This window comes from Nomascus leucogenys, chromosome 11 (assembly GCF_006542625.1).
Source record: "Nomascus leucogenys isolate Asia chromosome 11, Asia_NLE_v1, whole genome shotgun sequence".
NCBI lineage: Eukaryota > Metazoa > Chordata > Mammalia > Primates > Hylobatidae > Nomascus > Nomascus leucogenys.
In genome coordinates this window covers 24,077,962-24,102,056 of record NC_044391.1, presented here as the reverse complement: position 1 = coordinate 24,102,056, position 24,095 = coordinate 24,077,962, and the positions used below count along the sequence as shown (strand labels likewise).

At 38.0% G+C, this 24,095-nt stretch overlaps 1 protein-coding gene across 3 annotated transcripts in view; it reads left to right on the top strand.

The window, feature by feature from the left end:
- Positions 1 to 6,253: 6,253 nt before the first annotated feature.
- Positions 6,254 to 24,095, top strand: part of CALCR (calcitonin receptor) — a 159,089-nt gene continuing 141,247 nt past the window's right edge. For 2 of the 3 annotated variants that reach the window (XM_030823076.1, XM_030823075.1), the window contains exons 1-2: positions 6,254 to 6,292; positions 6,478 to 6,697. The gene's annotated coding sequence lies outside the window, so the exon portion shown is untranslated. Of the gene's footprint in view, positions 6,293 to 6,477; positions 6,698 to 21,423; positions 21,712 to 24,095 lie in introns of those variants that run through there. The other variant, XM_030823077.1, reaches the window with a different exon arrangement.

Here is a 24,095-nt window from a genome sequence, read left to right as displayed (position 1 = left end):
CACAGGATTTTTTTAAAATTAGAGAAGCCTACAAAAACTAGAGCAGCTCATCTGATTTCATAGCCCTTAAGGGCTTAAACTTAATCGCTCTGTTCTCTCTTTCTTTCTTCTCCTGCCAGCCAGGACTGGTGTTGATGGGACAGCAGATCCCAAATTCTACGACATTTTCGTATGTTTTCGGCCTCCAACTTAGCAATTGGGTTGTTACACTTCCTGTTTTTCTTTTGCCTTAAAAATATTTTTTCTCAGTGTTTTGTACTGATTTCATTTTCTTTTCTATGCTTTAAATGCCCCAGCCATACAAATTGTCACCCAAATAACATTTCTGTTTGAACTATGGAGTAGAAAGAATCTGTGATAAACGTTTAAATGCAATATCCAAAGAAAAGTTGGGTGGACAACATATTCCACTGTTACACGATTTCATTCACATATATTTACTATGTAATTTTAAATGTCACCTCTTACAGTAAAAAAGGAAAAGTCCATTTCTGGAGCATGTGTAGCTCTGTGTTCCTAACACTCACTCACACCAGAATCTGTTGGTGCTGGGGTATTACATTTCAGAGAGACGATAACTAGTAAAAGCAAATATCTTCCTGGCAGAATTAATCCCCTCCGTTTTGAGCTCCCAGGGCACTGGGAAATACTTCTGCTGCAGATGTTTGAATTTTATTTATTAATTGTTTAAATGCCTTCTCCATTAGCCTATACTCAGGTGAAAAGACAAAACTCTCTGTTATTCAGATGGCTAGGTGTTCAGTTTGTGACTGAATTGGAAATTATTTGTTTGAAAGATTTGTGTTTGGTTGTCATTTAAAAATATGTGAATACGTATAGAATTGCCTAGTAAAATAATCTTATGCCTGGCTATTTTTTACCTATAAGTAGACTTACATCTGTTAGTAACTGAACAAGGATTAGCTGAATATGTATTAATATATATGTTAGACTGCCTGTGTTAGAATCTTGAATCCTTTGTCAAATCATTTATTGTGCTGTCTTTGCATCTGTACAATGCAAATAATAATTGTGCCTACCTCATAGAGTTAAAATAAGAAAATGCATTAAGATGCTTAATAAAATGCTCAGCACATAGTAGATGTTCAGTAAGGCAAAATTAATAGAACTGTTGATTTGTAATCAGAAAACAGAAAAGTAAGACTTGTAGACATTAAAGATAAGTTTTGCTTTAGTTCTGGGGGAAGTTCCATATTTCTTTGCATTTTAGCATGTTGCAAACATATCCTGAGACAATCTAAGCTAAAAAGTTAGTGCCATGTGAGGGTTCTTTCCTAATTTAACTTTATATAGACCAACACAGAAGTACAGAAAAATTATCATTACTTATCTCATGCCTCTCATCTCCTAGATTCCTGAGCACTGACTAAATAGGAATAAATTACAAAGAGCCTTTTACAAAGACACATATGTGCATACACACACACACAACATCACAATCCCAAAAGAGTAGATTCCTGACCCAAATGTTATTTATTTTTATTTAAAGGGAGGTGAAGCAGCACTTCATGAGAATTTTACTACAGAACTCATGATGACTGGCTTCTCATTTACATCTCAGCTCAAAGAGAGCTTTTCCTGGCCATCCTAGAATAGCATTACCCCATGCCTGCCTCTCAGTCCTCTGTCAATGATCTTTTAACATTTTCAGTATCTGAAATTAACAATTTACTTCTTATTTTGTTTATTACCTATCTCCCTCTTCCCACTAGAATATAAGCTTTGAGGCCTCAATTTTTCATTATTTGTTGAATGAATTAATGAATGAATGTCTGCGTACGTTTGCTTCTGCAGTATTTTTTCTGGCTCCTGGGTTTCCCTTTAGAATATTATTTAAAATATAGGAAATGGATATTTCTGAACTTCATCAGAGATGGAGCAATTAGTTTCTGCTGCTGCTTTATGGTGTAAGTCCCTGCCATCTCCTCCTACTCTGAGTTATTTACACGTTAAGTTAACAGTTAACCAAAGTGAAGTTTATGTAAGTACAATCTGGAAAGACACTTCCTAGTTCAAGTGGAATTTGTTTTTTCCATGCCAAAAGACACGTTCTCTAGAGAAATAGAACCGTGTCACGCCCTTGGAAAGATGAGGAGAGAAGAGAGACTTACAAGTACCCCAGCTCCTATTTCTGAAAGACAGGTGGAAAATCGAAGCAGTACACTTCCTTCAAGAGAGCATGATTTATCAGGTCGAAGTTCAAATTGTTTTCAAAGGAAAACATTTATTTTTCACTAAGGCAAATTATTATTTGACCTGTCATGGTGAGGCCTGTAAATCTAGGTAGAGTAATCATATAAAGAATAATTACCAGCTGTTGTCTATTTGGAAGGAGGCTACAAGAGGAAGAAACAAATGTTCTTGAATAGACTGTGGGCTTCTTGAGGGTAGGAGCTGCATATTGTGCTTTTTGGGTCCCCCATAAGTGGATAGCCAAGTGTGTTGTGACATTATGTGGTGTTAAATATGTACTAAATTACCAACACATAAGCATAATGGATTGAGCTGGATTTCAATGTAAGGAAAACTTTGCTGATAAGGAGCTATTCAAGTTAACCATTGGCTTCCTGAGAGAGTCCAGAAATTTTTTCTCTTAATTCCTGTTAAAAAGAGAATAAACTCTATTTAACCTTATAACAATTTTTTTCCAAGAAGAATTAAATGACTTTTTTCAGTCTCTACAAAGTGTGACCTCCCTCACATTAACCATATTTAACAGGAATAGATATTAATAGAGCTAGTCTTTAATAATGGGCAATCTTCCCTCCATTCACTGAAATTCAAAAGTTTAGTGATTTTTAAGGAAAAGTCACTGAATTCTCGAACCATAAATGTCCAGAAAGTGATATGTATGGTTCAAACTCTGGCAAACCTTGCTTGGAAAGATGGAGTTGAGAGGTCAGATAACCCTTTGCTAGTGGCAGAACTTCACACCCTCAGCAATGAGGATGGAGGGTTTCATAACTGAAGTGGAGTTTGCATTGAAAAGTCTGTAGACAAGATCCACAGAATACTTCTCCCTAAATTAGTAACTGTCCAAAGGGGAAATTTTCTAAGGAGGAAGAGGGACAGAGAGAAAGGGGCAAAGTATCATAAAGACAGGGGATTTTAAAATAAATAATCAATAAAAGTACCAGGAATGTGTGACTACCACATTTTAAGATGTTTATTTTCTGAATGCCCCTTTGATGAACTAATTTCATTTGAAAGCTTATTTGCAAATATAAGGTATTCCACTTGAAGAATAGCTTATTCTAACCAAGTGTCTTAAGATATTTTTGTGATTCACAGAAATACATTTTACTTTGCAATTTCATACACACACACAGAGAGAGAGAGAGAGAGAGAGAGAAATAAGACAAGTTTCAAGAAACCACTCTTGTGCTTTCAAATGGTGATGAACTCTGATATTTTCTATCCTATTCCACTTCACTTTTTAAATGTTACTTATGCCCACTAACTTGATTTCAAGATCCAGTAATGGGTCTCATAACATTTTCAAAACAATGCCAATTCCCCTTATCAGACCATCCCCATGTTAACATCCACCCTCCAAAAACTTACCACACTGTGTCCATGTAGAAAATACTGTGATAATATTAAGAAATCAGTAGAGTTAAATTTCTGTAAAATCCAAGAGTTTCCAACAGGTACATAACCCCTTTGGTGTTCAATAAATATCTGTTACTGACGAAGTCAATTTAATCTTCTTAGGGTACCAGAGAGCTTCATCTCTGATCTTGCTTCTGTTGTGTCACCTTCCCTGAAATATTCTGCCTACAGAGAACTCTCATTGTTTCCCCCAATATTGTATCTAACACAGTTCACACTTTAATCAGCTAAGGTTGCTTATGCTTAGACCACAAACAGTTTAAAGTTTTATAATACACCCATGCCATTTTTCTCAATAACTTTTAGACTTTGCTTTGTTTACATTATGGTTAAGGGCTGCATCCCACATATGTTCATTAGATTTATAGAATCAAGCCCATCCTGCTCTCGGAATACTGGTTGTCAGTATCAGGTAGGCTGCCCTAGGATTTAACCTCCAGCAGAAAAATCTCCTTGTACTTGTTCTATCACACAATGCCGAGGGCGGCAACACTTTCTACTCAGCAATCATCTCCCTGAATCATTGTTATTTCAGTGACTTGGGCTACAACCTGAGAAATTCTCAATGTTTAGCCCCAGCAGTTGACCATAGGAGACTCTCAAACAACTTTAATATTTCTCTGCTGTTTGCACCAAAAAAAGGTAATTAATAATGCAAAAGAGAATTCTTAAAGGAGGTCATGGTCAAGTGTTGGCAGGTCAGGAGCAGTTGGAAAGCAGGGAGCTATTGAACCCAAGACAGATTGAACCCAACCCAGCACGGAGTGAAGATTCGTATCTAAATTCTGAATTCGGAAGGGTTTCTTATACAGGCTTTGTTTAAGTTACTGTGTATGTATTTGTGTGTGTGTGTGTGTGTGTGTGTGTGTGTGTGTGTGTACCTTTCGAGGCTTCCTTGTCTCCCAGTTGCCCAGCCTCCTTTCCTAGTCACATTTCTTACTGCTAACAACATCATTCTCACTTATCCTGGGAATGAAGGGACTATACAATCTTCCTCTGCAGTGAGGCAGTGCCTTAGGGTTTGAATGCACAGTGAGTCACACACAGCCCTCTGGGTCACCAGACTGGAGGTGGCAGGGAAGGGGGGAGTATATAGAGGAGGGAGCCTGGAAAAACAAAATCCCTGGAATGTTGGGTGGGAGAGCTGATCTGATCCTTGAGTCTGTCCTCCACTGGATCTCCTGAAAGCCTCAACCACACAAATTAGGGGTCCCTGTTGTCTCTCTGGGGTGGGGCATGAGGATTCAAAATAAAACAGGAGCATGCAAAATAAAACGGGCGTATCTTTTGCCTACAGTCACTGATGTTTCCATGGAAGAGCTCCAAGGATGGTTGGGTGAGGGCTGCAGTTCCATTAGAGGACACTTCCTTCTCTGTCATCCGGTGTTGTCCCGTGTGCTTATGAGAATCTAAAATCACCAGGGAAAGTGTGCTGTTGCCGTCTGGCTTTCTTCCCCTCCTATTAAATGATTGCTATTATTTATTTTGCCAAGGAGACAGTGTTTAGTAACCTCGACGGTACACAGCCACCTTGTAATCCCGGGACTCACCGGATGCCGTTTTCTTAGTCCAACACCGCCTAAACAGAGTTAGGGGAAAAAGTGTTGGCTCCTGCCTTGCTCCACCGAGTTGTGGGCTAAAAGAGGTTGAGGGTGACTCGTCCTTGGAATCAACTTGCCTGCCTCCCAGGGCGCGCCTGCCAGCCTCCGCTGCGCCCCGCCTGGAATTGGATTGTCCCGGACTCCTGCTGATATCGAGGGCTTTAGGGGGAAAGAAGAGGAGTTGCAGTGTCGGGCACCAAGTCAGGCACCCCATATCCCCGCCTTCCCTCGCCGTCCTCTCTGTTTTCATTCACCCTAAAACACTGTGCCCACCAGCAGTCCCTTACACGGAGGGCACTCTTTCTCCAAATCCAAGTTATGCCCCCAGCCTACAGCCGCCCAACTCCGGACGCTCTCCCAGGGCTTGCCTGACCCCCAAAGTGTCTCTTCTCATCTCCTTCCTCTCAGCTCTTTTTTCCTTTTAGCACCCCAGCTCTTAGCCAGCCGCCTTTCCACGCCCTCACCCCACTTTCACTACCTAGCCCACTACCTACCCTCCCTCCACAGGCTCCCTGGTGCTGAAGAAGCCAGGGTCACAACGTCTCTGAGGTAAGGTTCTTGTGGAAACTCACCTCCCTCCGGAATTTGCATCTCCCGGGGAGGGGATAGGGCTTCCAGAAAGCTGTCTCCCAGCCCAGACTGTCGCCCCCCTCTCCCTCCCTACTCAAGGTCTAACTCGGGTCCCTCGCCTGCTTCCTATGTTTACGCGGCGCTTTAGTCTCCCGGACTCGCGGGGTGAGCCCCAGCCCCGACTGGAGCGAGACAGCAGCCGCGAGCTCAGCCCCACTCGCGGGCCGGGGCGACTGGGGCTGGCGCGAGGCGCACGGAGCTCACCAGCTCGCCCCTCCCTCTCCTGGGACAGGAGGGGGCTGACTGGGGCGGCGGGGTCTGGGAAGGGGGGCCGGCTCTCATCAATTCTGCAGCCACCTCATCTGCCGCCTGTCGGGAGGAGGCGGGCGGGGGTGGGGCGGGAGCGCAGGCTAGGATTGAGACTCTTAAGTCAGGAGAAGTTTGCGCACAGCTTCACAGCTGGGCGAGCGCAGGAAGGCGCCGGGAAGGTGAGCCTCCCGGACTCTGGGGGGGTAGAAAGCAAGCCAGGGGAAAGAACAGTTGTCTTTTAGCTGATAATACAACCTAGACTTGGGTCTGAACCACCTAAGACAGATTTAAAGTGTCAGAAAACCAGGAGAGGGGCGGAGAGGGAGGACTGAGACTAACGCAGTTTGCTCTCACATCAAACTAGGAAAGCCAGACCCCCCCAGCCTCTGGGTGGGCTGCGCCGCGCGGCTGGCGGACCTTCCCGGGTTGGAGAGGTGCGCACGTCCGCACCTCACCCTGCGGCTGACGTTTCCTGCCCAGGAGATGGGCGCTGAAGCTTGAGCGCCAGAGTCCCTGGAGCTACACCTGCGAACACCCTTTGCTTCTGTTGAGCTGTGCCCAGCCGCCCAGTGACAGAATTCCAGGTAAGGAGGGTTTGGAAATGAGCGGGACTTAACGATTTGGGGTGTCCAAGGGATGTTTAACAGTGCAGGTGCTATAGGCACCTTGCTTTTTGATTATAGAAATGTGGTTTAATTGTGGTGCCTGTGGTTCTCATGTAGGGTCAGCTAGGTCTTAGATGCTTTACTTTACCCTTGATAAAGAAAAAAGAAAAATAGGTGTCCTGGGAAGAGCCAACAACTTATGGTTTCGTATTGAAGAATCATCTGATTTCTTGTGACTTTTACTATGTTGTTCATATCAATTTTCCCTCAAAAGTTTTATTTTCCAACTTCTTGGGTAGGAAAATTACGGGGGTTAAAGTTGTGAATTTTCCCAAAGGGTGTTTATTAACTGACAAACAGGTAATATCGGCATCTATAAGATGTGTCATGGTTGTTCTGGATATTGGAAATGAGCACAGTAGTGAATGGAGTTGCTTGTTAAGTCATGTTTTACAGAGAATTGTTTTCCAACAATCATTTATGCATAGCAGCCATTCTTCACACCTATTAGGAAAAATATGTTGTGTGCATAGTTTCCAAAAGAGTACTCTTTTTCATGATGCTCTTCCCAAGCCTGGGTGAAAGACATCAAGAAAAGCTGTAACAAATTAATTCCTTTTCTCAAAACATTCATTTTCCTTGAGGTCCAAGTCAAAAATCAACAATACAATTGAGATTAGTAAACTATCATACAGACTTTATTTAGCAAATCTACCTAAGAAAAGTTTTATATGAAATCTTTAACCTAATACTATGTGATATATGCAAGAAGAGAACGCAGGGTTTCACTTGCCGATCTTCAGGAGACCCTATTTCCTGGCTGTGGTTAACCGGAATCAAGTTATCTATGTAAGGCTAATTGTTGAAATTATTCGGTGATTGAAAGTGAAATGTTCAAAATAAGTCAAAGTTTTACAATGTAGTTCTTAAAGCTAATCTTTAAATTACAGAGTGTCCGAGTTTGAGTCTGTCTTAAATGATCATAGAAAGCAAATATTTTATGTATTTGGGCCAGTTGACTTACCATTAAGGACAAAGTGGGAATGCTTTTAGTATTATGGAATTTATAAAGTGTAATTTCTAATAGGATATTGCTAGCCTATGAGTTCAGTAGTAAAATAACTCAGCTTTAAAAAGTTGAGATTGCTGGTTATACAGCAGTATTATGAGAGAAACTAAGATGATTAGATTTGTAAAACCTTTACAGTTTAAGTTGATATTCTCAGTGGATACTCATTTCTACTCAATATTTTAACATAACTCAAAACATCCATCAGCCAGGATTTGTTCTGGTTCAATGCCTCTAACCTGTTGTTTATTTTATGAACTATAGCCCAAGAATAATATCTGGTCATATTATAAAATGTTCTAAGTTCATTCATTGGCTACATCAACACAATAAGTAAACAAGAAATTTTCATTATAACCAGTTTATAAGAACACATAGATAATCTTGGAGTTGTTTTGTTTCATGATTCTCAAAGTTAAAAAGAAATAGCTGATATAAATACGTCTTCTGTTTCTCATTTTGAAACTGGAGGTAATGATTGATGGTGGATGGAGAGCATTTGCTCTAATCAGTTGAAGAAAGGGAGCTAACTATTAGTTTAGTTGTGCCATGGCAATTCTGTTCTTGATGAACCTCTCAGACTCTGTCAATGTTAACATGAATGAAAATATTATCTACTGTTGGTTTTTATTAGAGTCCTAGTGAAATGGAAATAGGAGACCGGTAATGGTTTCAATGATAATCTAAACCAGTATTCTCAACTCGGGCTGCAAATTAGTGTTAATAGGAGAACTTTCAAAAAATACGGATGCTCAACCTTACCCCAATTCAATCAAATCAGAATATCTGTGGAAAGGGTCTGCAATTTGTTGTATTTATTTAGGTGATTGTAATATGCAACCAGGATTGAGAGCCACTGACCAAGAGGGTTTCCACCAGACTTGGTAGAACTCATTGATGTGGGAGGCTTTTGAATAAAAATAAATGCTGTTTGTTATATTGCTGGTCAAATAGATTTTTCTTTAAAAAAAAAGAAATATATATGTATAAACATACGTATATATGTATAACTTGATCTTACAATTAGAAGAAAAATATTTTAATATTTGATATTAGATATTTAGACCATAACAGCTTCTTGGAAAAACATTTTTTATCCAGAAAACAAGCTATTGAGTTTGAAATTGATCTGCCCATCCAGAAAATGCTTTAGTAAATGAACTCTAGCTTTAAGAGATGTTGAAAATAATACTTGATGAAACATACAATTTCATCTCCTTTTGCTTAAGACCTGTATAATGTGTAAGGTACAAATACGTACCCTTTTGAAAGAGGAGAAAGAGGAAAATAGCATCATTCCCCTTGGCACACTAACTACCATATACCCGGTGCCAATGATAATCTAGTACTTTTACAAAAATTATGTTTTAAGCTAAGAGTAGCCTTGTGAGTTACAAGCTATTATTATTATGTATGATGAAATTGAGGACCCATTAGATTAATGAACTTGCTCAAAGCCACGAACCAAGTAAATTAAAAATATATTTGAACCCAGGTCTTTTTAAGTTCAATGATGGGTTATATTATATATTTATATACATATTTGTATTTTTTACAACTTAACAGCAGCATTTATTTAGAGATAATATAAGTTAAGAGTACAAATTCTGGCACAGCTCTGCTTGAGTTTGACTTCTGGCTCCATAACTTTCTATCTGTGTGATTTGGACACATAATGTAACCTCTCCGTGCCTTAATTTTCTTTGTAGAATAAGAATTAAATGAGTTAATATTTGTAAAGCATTTGGGTAGGTGTCTGGTACATGGTAAGTTCTATGTGTTATATTTTTTAAAATGTCATTCATGCAAAACAATTTTGATTGTTATATGCCAAGCATTGCACTAAGCTTGAAGACACATAGGCAAATAAGTCATATCCCTATCCTCAAGGATGTCGTGTCTAGTAGAGAATGACAAGTACATAAGTAATCATCCCAATCAGGTATGGATCTTTTACTTAATTAAAAGCATAATTTCTGTGACAACTATGTGCTTTTCCATGTGAATGTGATCTTCCAGAGCTTCATATAATAAGTGTTATAAAACCAAGTGATAAGATTTTGTGTTTTCATGATGATACTAACTTGTTTTCAATTCTAGTATCAAAACACAGAAAATCATATTAAAATATGTTTCTGGCTTCCCCTATACATTTAGAAAACCAGCAATATAGAGAGGTTTGAGATCTTTAAAATTTTATGTTAAAAGTGAATCATGAAGATAGAACATTGGCAAAGAATCAGTAGAAAAAATGTTATCAGTATATGTTCCTCAATACTTCTGACAGTAATTTTCTTGAATTGGCTTTTCAAAAACAGTGTTGTCTGATTAGAATGTAGTTTTGTTTTTGTTTTTAAGAAAAAAAAAATGTTTCAGGGAAGAAAAAGTGGATCACAGAATACAGAAAAATGTCCCTAATACAAGTTGGCAAGGCAACATATACCTCATTGAAGCTGGCAGCACTTCCTAGCCTATGCCTGCAGCTCTGCACAGCTGCCTGGTACCTCCAGGGTACCAGTGGATACCTGAGGTATAAGATTCTGTCTTTGTTAAAAATTAAAGTCCCTGTTTATTTTTTAAAAATAGCATATAAACTGCATTTCTTTGTACCAGAATAACACAGATAATCTAAACTCAAGGACTTATTTCTCAAAGAAATAAAGTACCTGGTTCAGTGAAATATTTAACTATTCCATTTCACTGAAATTTATGTTTAACTGTTTCAGTAAAATTTATGTCTTTCCTCTCTCTTATCAAGTCTCAGGCTACTTCCAGTTTTTCCTGTGGATGCTACACTTTTCTTCCTCTAAGTATCACTGCCACACCTCTAGTTTAAGTTTTTATCATTAATAAAACATTTATTCTCCTAATATTCAGTCACATTAAGTTTCTTTGTGCTGAGTTCAGTGTTACAGAACATGGTTAGACTTGTTTTCTAATCTCTAATTTCTCCCCCTCTGTTCATAATTATTCAGTAATGGTCCAAGGACTGCAAGACTTAGAACCCCTCTTCAGCCTGGTATTTAAGATGTTTCATGGTATAATCCTAGTTTAGCTTTCCTATCCAAGTCAGGTAGAAAACCTCAACAGCTCCTTAATTTTAGTTCTGAAGCTGTAGTTACACCAGAAAAATTGACTCCTGATTTGGAGTCCATTCTTCACTTTCAACCCTGTGCCCTTGCATGTCAACCTCAGTCTATATTCTTCTGCCTCAAAATTGAAGTGTGTGTGTGTGTGTGTGTGTGTGTGTTCCTTTACATCAATGGTTCCATTGTAGAGCTGCTTTTCTTTGGTTTTCATGTCTCGCTGCAACCCTAGTCTCACTCCCTGCACTTTGTTTGTCCGGTGGTTCAGAATTCAACATTTCAAATCTTACCTTCCTCCATCCTTAAAATGTATTAATCCTTCTCCCATAACATGTCTAACAAATTTCCATCCTAATAGCTTTGCTCATATTTTAAAACTCAATAAATATGTACTAAGTGCCTATTATGTCCTAGTCAGGGGATACTGTGACAGATCACAGATCCTGGTTTCATGGGGAATGGAAAAGACAGACAAACCAACAAACATTATACAGCCCTGTGGTATGTATTCCAGTAGAGAAATGCCATGACGGTGTCTAGCCGGACAACTAACCTGGGCATCAGGGAAATTTTCTAGGGAGGTTAACCTAAAGGGCATATGAGTCAGCATTGAAATGACAGAACAGAATGAGCTAGATAAAGAGGGGAAGAAATGAAGTGTTACAGGCAGGACACCAGATTGTGGCTTGAAACAACATGGTGACTTGGGGAAACTACAGGTATTTTTGTTGCCCCAGCAGGGTCTAAAGGACACAGATTATACACAAAGAAGCTTGCATGCCTACCATACTAAGGGGTTTGCATTTTATCAGGAAGATAGTGGTGGTCCTTGAAGGAGTTAATATAGGTTACTGAAATAATCAGATTTGCCATTTTGGTAGATCTCTCTGGTGGAAAATAAGAGGCATATTAGATTGAAAAAAGGATGGATACAGATTAACTGGACGCCCACAGCCTTGCTGCAGTGACAGAGGGAAGAATCAATTAGGGCCTCCTTGTTGGAGACAGAAAAGGAAAAAAAAAAAAAAGGAAATTATTTTAAAGAGAGATTTTGTAGGATTTGGTGAACAACAGAAGTTAGAGGTGAGATGAAACAGAAAAATTGTATGATGAATTCCAGGCCTCTTTCATGGATAGTAAGAGAGATGTGATGTCATTCACCAAGTTGGGACAAGGAATATTTTGGAGAGGGAAGATAAATAGTTGAATTTGGAGGAAAAAAAATAATGTCTTTGGCTCATCCATGTGATGATGTTAAGTAGAAGTGGATATAGAAATTAGTGCCTCAAGAGAGAATTTGGTACTAGAAATATAAATTTAAGAGACATAGTGAATCTATTTCAGCTGACAGCATAGGAATAAAGCATATTATCTCTGGAGAAGTAAAAACAGGGAATAAAGAAAGAAAACATAGAGGAAAAAATTAAAGGTAGAAAATTAAAAGAAAAGTAAAACATCTTAGAATCCTGGAAAACACCATTATTTAAAGGCAAATGGAAAACAATCCTGCAAAAAAAAGACAGAGATGAAAGACTACAGGAGAGAGAGAGAGAGAGAATGTAATTTTATAGAAGCCAGGGAGGAGAAAGCGAGCACTCATGCGGGATGTTACCAGTAGATAAAGTGGGATAAGGATTGAGAGCTCGCAATTGGATTTAATTGAGAGCAATTTTAGTCATGAGTTGGGTGTGGGTTGAGAAATAAATGTGAAGTGAGGAAATGGAGACACTGATTGTACACAATAATTTCAATCATTTTGAGAGACGCCTGCCTTACTTTATTTTCCCTTTTTGAAAGGTGCAGTCTCCTAAAGCTTACCTTACATGCTGCTTCCTTCTTTTTAGCCTTTCCTGGACAGCGTTTAATCCCCCCAACAAAGATGTCATATCACATCATGATTGATATCTCTTGTTTTAGAGTTTCCAGAGGTCCCATGCATGTGAGCTGTGTGTGTTTGCGTGTGTATGAATATATAGGTATATATTAAATACCCATGTAGTATGTAAAGTATTTTTCTCTGTTGCCATGCATTCATTGAAATAATTTTCTTAATCTCTTTATTATGATAGTGTATTGGGGAAAAATGAGTTTATAAGCCCCTGCCCTCAATAATAATGATCTGGAAATTATAGGATTTCTGCATATACCAAATATTTCCCAGACTGTTTGTGTACTTAAAAGTTGCATAGAGCAGCCATAAAAAAAGGGACATGTATGAAGCTGGAAACCATCATTCTCAGCAAACTATCACAAGGACAGTGGCATGTTCTCACTCATAGGTGAGAATTGAACAATGAGAACACCTGGACACAGGGCGGGGAACATCACACACTGGGGCCTGTTGGGGGGTGGGGGGCTGAGGGAGGGATAGCATCAGAAGAAATACCTAATGTAAATGACGAGTTGATGGGTGCAGCAAACCATCATGGCACATGTATACCTATATAACAAACCTGCACGTTGTGCACATGTACCCTAGAACTTAAAGTATAATTTAAAAAAAAAAAACCTTTTTATAAAAAAAAGTTGCCTAGATAAATTTTTCAGGCCAAATATAGCAATTTTTGAATCACAAATTATACCATTTTATACTTGTTTTATGGTGGTTTAATCTCCCTTTTGTATTATTTTCTTATTTCTCTACCAGATTACAAAGGACAGAGTTATCATTATTTCTTTGTCCCAGCACATCCAGTAGACCCTCTCTTCTCTTAGAGAAATGAGTTAAAACTTCCCTGAATGTGTCCATAAATGAAGTGTTTTTTTTTTCCTCCTGCACACTGAGGCTTAAAGTTTTCTTGTTTTAAGTTATCAACTAGCTGTTTCCCCAGAGCTTTCAGCTATTCATCTGTAGTACTTCCTCCAAACCAATAATTCATTCATATTCTTAACATTCATTCTTGTATTTCGGGTTTGAGTTAGTTTTCTTTAGTGAGCATTTAAAACATAGCACACATATTCAGAACATAGTATTCAGTTTAATCATGCAGAACTGTTTCCCAACAGCCCTCTGCCCTCTTAATCACAAAGTCATACCTCTATTTCTCCTCTGCTTCTTGCACTAGGCTGGAGCTACTTAGGTGGTATTTATACCTCTTATAGGCAAGAAAAACAAAACTAAACTAAACATTTTTCCTTCTCATTTTCCTAATGTGGATCCAAGCCCTGAAAGCAATTAATCCTAAATTGTTTGAATAGCTGATTTTCCGCAAGTTAATATTAATACCTCCTAGGTTTCCCAGGTATAACTAAAAATAGAAAATAAAAAAAACAGCTACTATTCATTGAGCCCTTACTGTGTGCAGGATACAATGATACTCAGTGACTTCTTAAGACAATCATATGGTATATTATCAAGCCCATTCCATAGGTGAGGAAACAGGGCAGAACACTTACAAGGACCCAGCAAGGTTCATACATCTCTGAGTGGCAGAGCTGGAACTCAAACCTAAGTTCGCCTAAAACCAAAAGACTATGGTCTCTCTGCTACTGTACTCAAATGGAATTTTGAGGGCGACTTAGACATCTCTTTATTTTAATATAATTGGAATATTAATTGTCTTAGATGATCAGAGCCTGTAAGTAACAGAATTAGGAGCCTCTCTCAATGGATATTTCAGCCAGTCTCTATAGGCTTTAAACTCAGCTCTCCAACTCAATCAGGCCACCGGAACTGTGACTATACCTATAACCAAATTCCAGCCTTTTGGTGTAACCTGGAATAGTTCAGGATCACACTTCATATTAAGTTTACATTCCAGATAGCTAAGTATACAAACATAACATTACTGCACAGAAAAAAAAAAGTGAAATGTGATATAGTTCTTCTAGGATTTCATAGGTTTTTATTGTCTGTCCCAAATCTGTCTATTAAGTAGGCAGACATCAAGTAAATTTAATTGCAAATGGATTTTAGTTTGGTGTCAGCTCTTAATAAATATGAAAATTATATTTATTGTATTATAGGAAAAAAATCTCTTTAATAATAATAATTTTTAAAGAAAAGCTTTGCTTTTTGAGATTTCCTCTCTAGTGAGGTGTTCATAAAGTCAATGCAGGCAACAAGGGAAAAAGAAAGGAAAATTGTACTGCTGCCAAATTTAAATTTTAGATTGACTTGACTCATCCATTAATTAACCCAACTTCCAGCATAATTATTTGTTTCTAACCTTAAGTCTGACAGATAGAATTCTTTCAAGTATGAGGATGTATCATAGAAAACATTGGTGTTTATGGACATTGGAATGGAATCTCTTTAGCCAAAGATTCACAGAAGTTCATGGCACAGGGTATATAATAATGCAAATTGCTTTAGCACCTTCTTCACTGGGCCTACTACAAGACTGAAAGGTCAGGATATTAGACCACTTTTTCATTTCTAACATCACGTAGACTGCAAAGGTGGCACTAAGGCAAAATCCCAGCAAAGTGGTGAATGATCCTTGCTCGAGGGCCAATTTAGAAAAAAATAAGAATTTACTGGGTGGCTTCTTTTCCCATTCAAAATGAAAACAATTGTATTGCATCCCATGAGGAAAATATATATTCGTCAAATTAGATGTGTTATTTTAGTGACTACAAGGTCAATGAGAAACTTAGCCTTTCTTCTCAGCTACTAAAATATTAATATCTGGGCATATTTGAAGAGTAGCAATGTGGAGTCCACAAATATCAAAACTGGAAGTTATGGTCTGCATTTTAATTTGTTAAGGAGACATTTCTAGCATTTGAAGTAATGCTATGTATCTTCTTGATAACTAATATTTTACCCTTATTATTATTCAGGAGCCCAATACATTCATTAAAGAGGAGACCATAGCAGAGATGACATATTTTCCAACCAGGAGGTAATAGTTCTGCCATGAAAACTCCAGCCTTCTGACTCCACATCTAGTGCTCTCCCTAAAGGAACTGTAAATTTGCAGGGAGCCATAAGGAAATGCAGAAAAATATATGCATTAATGTACTTATAGATGACCTCAAAGACAGTTAAACACATGAAAAAGAGTGGCTCTGCATTACATTGTATAAGAGGCAGAACTTGTCTCTCATGTCCCCTCCCCTTCTCCTAGTTTGTCCTGCACCTACCATTCATATAGTATTTTCATTTATTCTAGAAGCTGGCTTTCCTAAGGAAAAGCCTCATTGTTTGAGTCTTTCCACAATATCTCTCTAAACCCCCTTTGCCCCTACTTCAAAATTAATTACTTTTATTTTGCCCTATTCCTACAACGCCTGCTTTCTGCAAAGTATGACATAGTGAAGTAAACATGGACTACCTTCAGGAAAAAAAAAAAAAAATTGGCTGGGTGTGGTGTCCCACTCCTGTAATCCCAGTATTTTGGGAGGCAGGTGGATCGCCTGAGGTCAGGAATTCGAGACCAGCCTGGCCAACATAGCAAAACCCCATCTCTACTAAAAATACAAAAAATTAGCTGGGGGTAGTTGTGTGCACCTGTAATCCCAGCTACTTGGGAGGCTGAGGCAGGAGAATGGCTTGAACCCAGGAGGCGGAGGTTGCAGTTAGCTGAGATAATGCCATTGCACTCCAGCCTGGGCAACAAAAGCAAAACTCCATCTCAAAAAAAAAAAAAAAAAAAAAGTGTATTATCAATGTTAATGATGTGTTCTTTGATCAAATGTGTTTGAGTCTTTATTCCCAAACTTGAAGAAGCTTTATACTAAACTTAAGCATGTTAAAAGCTTAATATCCACTGCCTCTAAGGTAGCCAGACCACTGTCATCTATCACTTGGACCACTCCAACAACCTTCCATCTGACCTGCTCACCAGCACTCTGTCTCTCCCTGCACATTCACCACTTAGTTCCCAAAGTACTCTCTTTCTGGTAGATTCTCGGAAATTAAGTGATAGTGTTGGCACTGATTGGAATATAATCTAAACAGAGACGAGTGTGAAACTTTGATCAACCCCTGATTCCCACAAATGTGTAATTTCTACTTTCTAAAAAAAAAAAGTAAGTTGTGAAAACTTTCAAGAAAATTCGGATATGAAATAGACATTGAAATATTTCAATAATAACAATAATGGTAATAATAGCTAACACATAGTACTTACTATGAGCCAGTAATTTTCTATGCCTTTTGTCGATTTTAATGTATTTAAATTTCACAGCCACCCTCTAAGGTAGGTACTATTGCACGCTTTTACTCACAAGGAAACTGAAGAACAGAGAGGTAAGTGTCCTACTGAAGAACACACAGCTAATATGATGGATTCGGAAATGAACCAAGGAGGTCTAGCTCCAGTATGTAAGTAAATCAGAAAAGGGAAGTGAGCTCGTTATAAATGTATGACAGCCAAAGCTCTGTCGTTATGATATAAAATGTCTTTCAGTTTTGCATTTTGTGTGCCTTTGAGCAGCAGATCCATGGATAGAAAGTCAAGAGAATTAAATACTGATTTTTCTTATTTATTCTAAATATTAACCTCTACAACTGTCATGGGATGTACTGAGGCTTATAGTATTCCACTCTGCATTGTGGTTTACACAAAAGGGAAATTGTGCTTTGCCAGGTTGACATCTCATTCATAAAAATTAGAATCAAATGCAAAAACCTAATCTGCTTTACTATTTTAAAGGTGCAATTTCTACTAACAAAACGCAGAATACAACTCTTAGCAAAACATGGCTTTAAATAGAATTTCAAAACTATACATTGATTACTTACATGAAAATTAGTCAGAAACCCATGGTATGTGTGGTTTTAATGATGTGGAGAGAAAAAGAGTGGTCTAAAAATGGCAAGTAAAAAATACATTGAATTTTAATTAGGCTAAAAATAGTCAAGTTTCCTATTCACTCACTTGGAAGTGATAAACTTTCCAAGATCTATTTTGGAGCATGGCGACTCTTTTCCATGTGTTCTAAATGGTCTCATTTCCCTATATGATGACTACCTTGGCACTCTGTGTACTTGTGCAACGGGAGGGATTTGTTCTAATACTCAAAGGAAACTTTGTGTGTACTTCCATGTTCAGGTTACACAGCCTTTTGCAAGTGACTTTTATTTAGTACTTCTGATATTTTTAAATTTCTTTACCATATTTGAGGTTATTTTCTTTTCTAATATAATTTTAGCTCTTTTATTTACTGTTTTTAAATTTTTCATACGTTCTATATTTGAACATGCTTTAGTCCAAAGCTTTTTCCCTTTCATTGCTCCAGCTCATTTTAAAAATAATAAAAGAAAGAATATTGATCTCAAACCTTAACTGCTTACATTAGATTATCCAATTTCCCCATGAATTAGAAAATTGTTAGGATATTCTTTATTGAAGAGCCAAGATTATAGTAATACAGTCTGATTTTATCTGTTTGTTTTACTCCATCACTGTCCAGAATCTTCCAGCTGGCCAGATTTTGCCCCACATTAAATAAAAGAAAGGGTTGGGTTCCAGATATAATCACAATGATGACTAGTGGGCAATAGGTGTGGGAGATAAATGCACCATGGGTGACTCCTTGAATTGTCCAGGACACCTGAAAATATAAGCCTATGCAGGAAAGAAAGCAAGTATGTCTCGTCTTACCATCACTCATATCCAAGCTGGAGGTGTTTTTTTAATTATGTCTTCATTGTTTTTTGTTGTTGTTGTTGTTGTTCCTTTTTATAATACTTGTTAAGTAGAGCTCCTGAATAGATATTGCTCAGTCTTTTTTTCTTTTTTCTTTTTTTTGAGACGGAGTCTCGCTCTGTGGCCCAGGCTGGAGTGCAGTGGCGCAATCTCGGCTCACTACAAGCTCCGCCTCCCGGGTTCACGCCATTCTCCTGCCTCAGCCTCTCCGAGTAGCTGGGACTACAGGCGCCCACCACCACGCCCGGCTAATTTTTTGTATTTTTAGTAGAGACGGGGTTTCACCATGGTCTCGATCTCCTGACCTCGTGATCCGCCCACCTCGGCCTCCCAAAGTGCTGGGATTACAAGCGTGAGCCACCGCGCCCGGCCTATTGCTCAGTCTTTAAGTGAAAATCGTGCATATGTTTTGCTTTTAACACTATTATCAGGTTTGTTGATACATGCCAAGCTATATACAAATATGCATTACCTCATTTAGGCTCCACAGCAACGCTGAAAACTAGGTACTTTATCTCCAATTTACAGATATGAAGACTGAAAATCAAAGAAGCTAAATAAATTAATAATCATAAGAAATAAGAATAAAAATAATACTGTTATTACTAATAATAGTATTAATAAGTTAAATTTAAAACTAACATTTATTGAGGGCTTAATTTATAAAGATTCTTGGATGAATCATTCCATTTAATTCTCATAATAATATTATTATGAGACTTACATGATTTATTGTTATACCCATTTTAACTCCAGGAAATGATGAGGCTTAGAGACATAGAGATCATATAACCAGAAGCAGAGGCAGGATTGAAACCTAAAATACCTAACTACAGAGCTCACGGTCTGAATCGCCTTCCTGTACTCCTACTAAAGGCAGAGGACACATTCTTACCCAGGGCCTGTTTGCTGAACAGCCTGTGATTTTTCAGGGTCTCACACAGCTTTTAATCTAAAACAGTGGTTCTCAAATGTGGTCTAATGATCCATGCTGATCCATGACAGGGTTTCAGGGTTTCACTGTCTGGCAGCAAAATTAAAAGATCGAAGATAATTTTAAGAGTTTTTCTTACCATTAAGTATGTTCAATTTAAAGAATCACACTTTGTTCTGGGATTATATCCTTTCTCTTCTGGATCAAAAATATCCCTTCTTTTTATCTAATGATGGTGATAGTTGATGATAGTATTTTTTTAAACTTTTTTAATTAAAAATTATAAATTTCTTAACCCTATGTCCCCTGCCTCACACTGGAGAAGGAATTGTATTTATTCATTTGGAAAATTTTAAAATCTGGGCCCTTTTGAAAAAGCAAAAATGCTATTAGGGAATAAAGGGTGGTACCCAAAGCAACTTCTGTAAGAGTGTCCAAGATTAAGCCTTATGCTAGGCAGTACCGTTTTATGGTTTTTGAAGAATTTTCAAGGATGCAGGCTATACTTGAAAGAAAATGATGTTATTAGTGTATGAATATATTTTTATAGAATAGCACTGTTCAGATACAAAACACTTAAACTTTGACTGAGTCATGTACATGCAACCTGCTAAGTGCTTACACATTCAGCATCTCATTTGATCTGCACCCAACACTCCGTGACACAGTGCTACTGTAACAGAAAGGAAATACAACAGGATATACTTCTTATTAGTATTATTCAGCCTCTCTTAGCCTCAGTTTCCTTTTAGGAAGGAATTGTTTCTATCTTAAAGGATTATTTCGTGGATTGTAAATAATGTAGGAAAAAATTTGGTCATGGCACAAGGCATATAGCAGTCAATAACTGCTATCTATTTCTGTAATTATTATGATCCTCATTTTACAAATGAGAAAACTACAACTCAGATTAAAGCATGAGTTAAAGTAGTTCATCTTGTTAAGTGATGACGTTGGAGCTTGAGACAAATTCTATCTGCATCCCCCAAGCTTCTTTTTGTTATCTCTCACCCACAATTCTATATGAATCTCAAACCTTATTTCACTATCCCAAACCACAATTTTAGTAATGGTTAGAAGCTGAGAAATGCCACTGATTTAAATGTGCTTCCACCATTCTGTAGATATGTGTCTTTGATGTCTTTGTCCACATGGTCACAGCAAATAAACTTTTCAGTAGAAAAATCAAATAAAATTTTAAATGATTCATTGTACATATCAAGCCAATAAAAGTTGTATTAGAACAAATAGTATAAATTAAAATTGTAAAGATTTTCAGATGGTCTGAAAAGTAGGATCCTACAGTGCATAAAGGAGGCCATGGCTGAAGGTCACCAGTTTATGGGGAAGGTAAAATTTGAAGGTGGACCAGTAATTTTCATATCTATAAAAGATACCTCATTGTATAATAGGTGCATACCAGCAGATATATTTTTCAAAATTGTAGATACCAATAGTCAGTGTGCTTATTTATGTTTATTTTGTTTTTGGTTTAAATTACCTGGAGAGTGACATCATCTCTCTAGGGTAGAGCATTGCTTTAATTGTCAATGGAATATTAGAAAAAGTGGATGTGTCACTGATTCCTTAGTAAAAAGCTTTATTTTCATCATAATTCTAAAGAATAAAGAGTTTCTGTCTTTTTAAAGAGAAAGCAGAAGTATGACATAGTTCAGTCCTCAGAGGGAGAAAATGAGGAAGGAAAAACAGTTTATTTTCCTTTCTTTCAGAGGGCTTTGTTTTTCTCTTACTGTAACATACTCATTAGGGTCCCACGTCTTGTTTTGAGCTCATCAGAGAGTTGGATTTTAAATAGCTGTTTCTAATATATTCAGAGACAAGTAAATACTGAATATACACTGTGTTGTGAGAATGAGCATCACAAAGGATTTAAAGGTTATTAAGTTTCATATCTTCCTGTGATTTAGGGTGGAAATTTGCAGCAGAGAGATTATTACATGTTATGTCAGCCACGAGACAGGAAGGACAACAAAGTCCCGATCTCCAAAGGGAAGTTGAGTTATAAGAGACAGGAATACCAGTGAGAAGTGTGAGAGAGTGGGTGGGAGATAATGTTCAGAATCTCTTTTGCTGCCCCCAATTTATGAAAATGGCTTGAAAATATTTATAGTCAAAGACCGAAATATTTCTTCAAAGAAGATTAGCTTTGCTCCATTAAAAGTAATGAGTAGAAATATTAAAAAAAAAAGTTTTAAGTACCTGAGTATCTTGCCAGCAACTTACCACCACTGCTAAAAGTGAGGAGAGACACAGCTTTCATCATTGGGACTGCAGGTTTATTTCAGGTAATGGAAATATTTTGGATGAAATAATAGATTGACTAATGACACAAATAAATCATTCTGCTAAGCCACAAAAGGGCAAAGGTCTTGGTACATAACCAGGAGGGTGTGAAAGGCACTTTTTAATAGGCAAGCTGCAGAAAACCAGATTGGCCTGGTTCTGCTGAACAGCAATCATGGAAACTGATTTGTTGTGTCTTAGGGACTGAGGGGAGGGGGTGGAAAAGTTTTGGCTCCTCAGTATCTAATTAAGCAGGACTGTGCTTTGGACAGCCTGGTTTGTGTGTGTGAATCTGGGTAAGAAAGAAGTGTGGTAGAAGCTTGCCTAATGTGTCAACTAATTTTTAAAGTTACAATTTGCTGCCAGTCTTACCATATTTTCTCAAATAATTTTTCAAACTTCCCTTTTATCCTCATGACATGGAAGTTGATGACAGGGACAAGGATTTTTGTTGTTGTTGTTATTTGACAGATTTTTAAACCTCTCATATCATCCCAACACACTGCTCTCCTTGCTGCACTCAAGGGTGATTTTCTCACTTTAATCAGCAATTGAATCACCCGAAGGGCTTGTCAAAACAGATTGCTGGCCCCACTCCCAGAGTTTCTGATTCAGTCTAAGGTGAGGCCCAAGGATTTGCATTTCTAGTAAGTTGTCAGGTCATTTTGTTGCTGTTGGTCAAGCTATCAAGCTCACATTTCTTCCCAGGGATCTCATTTGACATACTCTCTTCCCCATCCTTCCCACAGTTCAAGAGGTTTTGAGTGAAGCATTTCAGATTCTTTGCTTCATCACTACCCATATTTCTAATATTTTCTTTTCTTCCAGTAATTTCTTTTTTTTTTTTTTTTAATTATACTTTAGGGTTTTAGGGTACATGTGCTCAATGTGCAGGTTTGTTACATATGTATCCATGTGCCATGTTGATTTCCTGCACCCATTAACTCGTCATTTAGCATTAGGTGTATCTCCTAATGCTGTCCCTCCCCCCTCCCCCCACCCCGCAACAGTCCCCGGAGTGTGATGTTCCCCTTCCTGTGTCCATGAGTTCTCATTGTTCAATTCCCACCTATGAGAGAGAACATGCGGTGTTTGGTTTTTTGTCCTTGCGATAGTTTACTGAGAATGATGTTTTCCAGTTTCATCCATGTCCCTACAAAGGACACGAACTCATCATTTTTTATGGCTGCATAGTATTCCATGGTGTATATGTGCCACATTTTCTTAATCCAGTCTATCGTTGTTGGACATTTGGGTTGGTTCCAACTCTTTGCTATTGTGAATAGTGCCACAATAAACATACGTGTGCATGTGTCTTTATAGCAGCATGATTTATAGTCCTTTGGGTATATACCCAGTAATGGGATGGCTGGGTCAAATGGTATTTCTAGTTCGAGATCCCTGAGGAATCGCCACACTGACTTCCACAATGGTTGAACTAGTTTACAGTCCCACCAACAGTGTAAAAGTGTTCCTATTTCTCCACATCCTCTCCAGCACCTGTTGTTTCCTGATTTTTTAATGATGGCCTTTCTAACTGGTGTGAGATGGTATCTCACTGTGGTTTTGATTTGCATTTCTCCAATGGCCAGTGATGATGAGCATTTCTTCATGTGTTTTCTGGCTGCATAAATGTCTTCTTTTGAGAAGTGTCTGTTCATGTCCTCTGCCCACTTTTTGATGGGGTTGTTTGTTTTTTTCTTGTAAATTTGTTTGAGTTCATTGTAGATTCTGGATATTAGCCCTTTGTCAGATGAGTAGGTTGCAAACATTTTCTCCCATTCTGTAGGTTGCCTGTTCATTCTGATGATAGTTTCTTTTGCTGTGCAGAAGCTCTTTAGTTTAATGAGATCCCATTTGTCGATTTTGGCTTTTGTTGCCATTGCTTTTGGTGTTTTAGACATGAAGTCCTTGCCCATGCCTATGTCCTGAATGGTATTGCCTAGGTTTTCTTGTAGGATTTTAATGGTTTTAGGTCTAAGATATAAGTCTTTAATCCATCTTGAATTAATTTTTGTATATGGTGTAAGGAAGGGATCCAGTTTCAGCTTTCTACATATGGCTAGCCAGTTTTCCCAGCACCATTTATTAAATAGGGAATCCTTTCCCCATTTCTTGTTTTTGTCAGGTTTGTCAAAGATCAGATAGTTGTAGATATGCGGCATCATTTCTGAGGGCTCTGTTCTGTTCCATTGATCTATGCCTCTGTTGTGGTACCAGTACCAGGCTGTTTTGGTTACTGTAGCCTTGTAGTATAGTTTAAAGTCAGGTAGCGTGATGCCTCCAGCTTTGTTCTTTTGGCTTAGGATTGACTTGGCGATGCGGGCTCTTTTTTGGTTCCATATGAACTTGAAAGTAGTTTTTTCCAATTCTGTGAAGAAAGTCA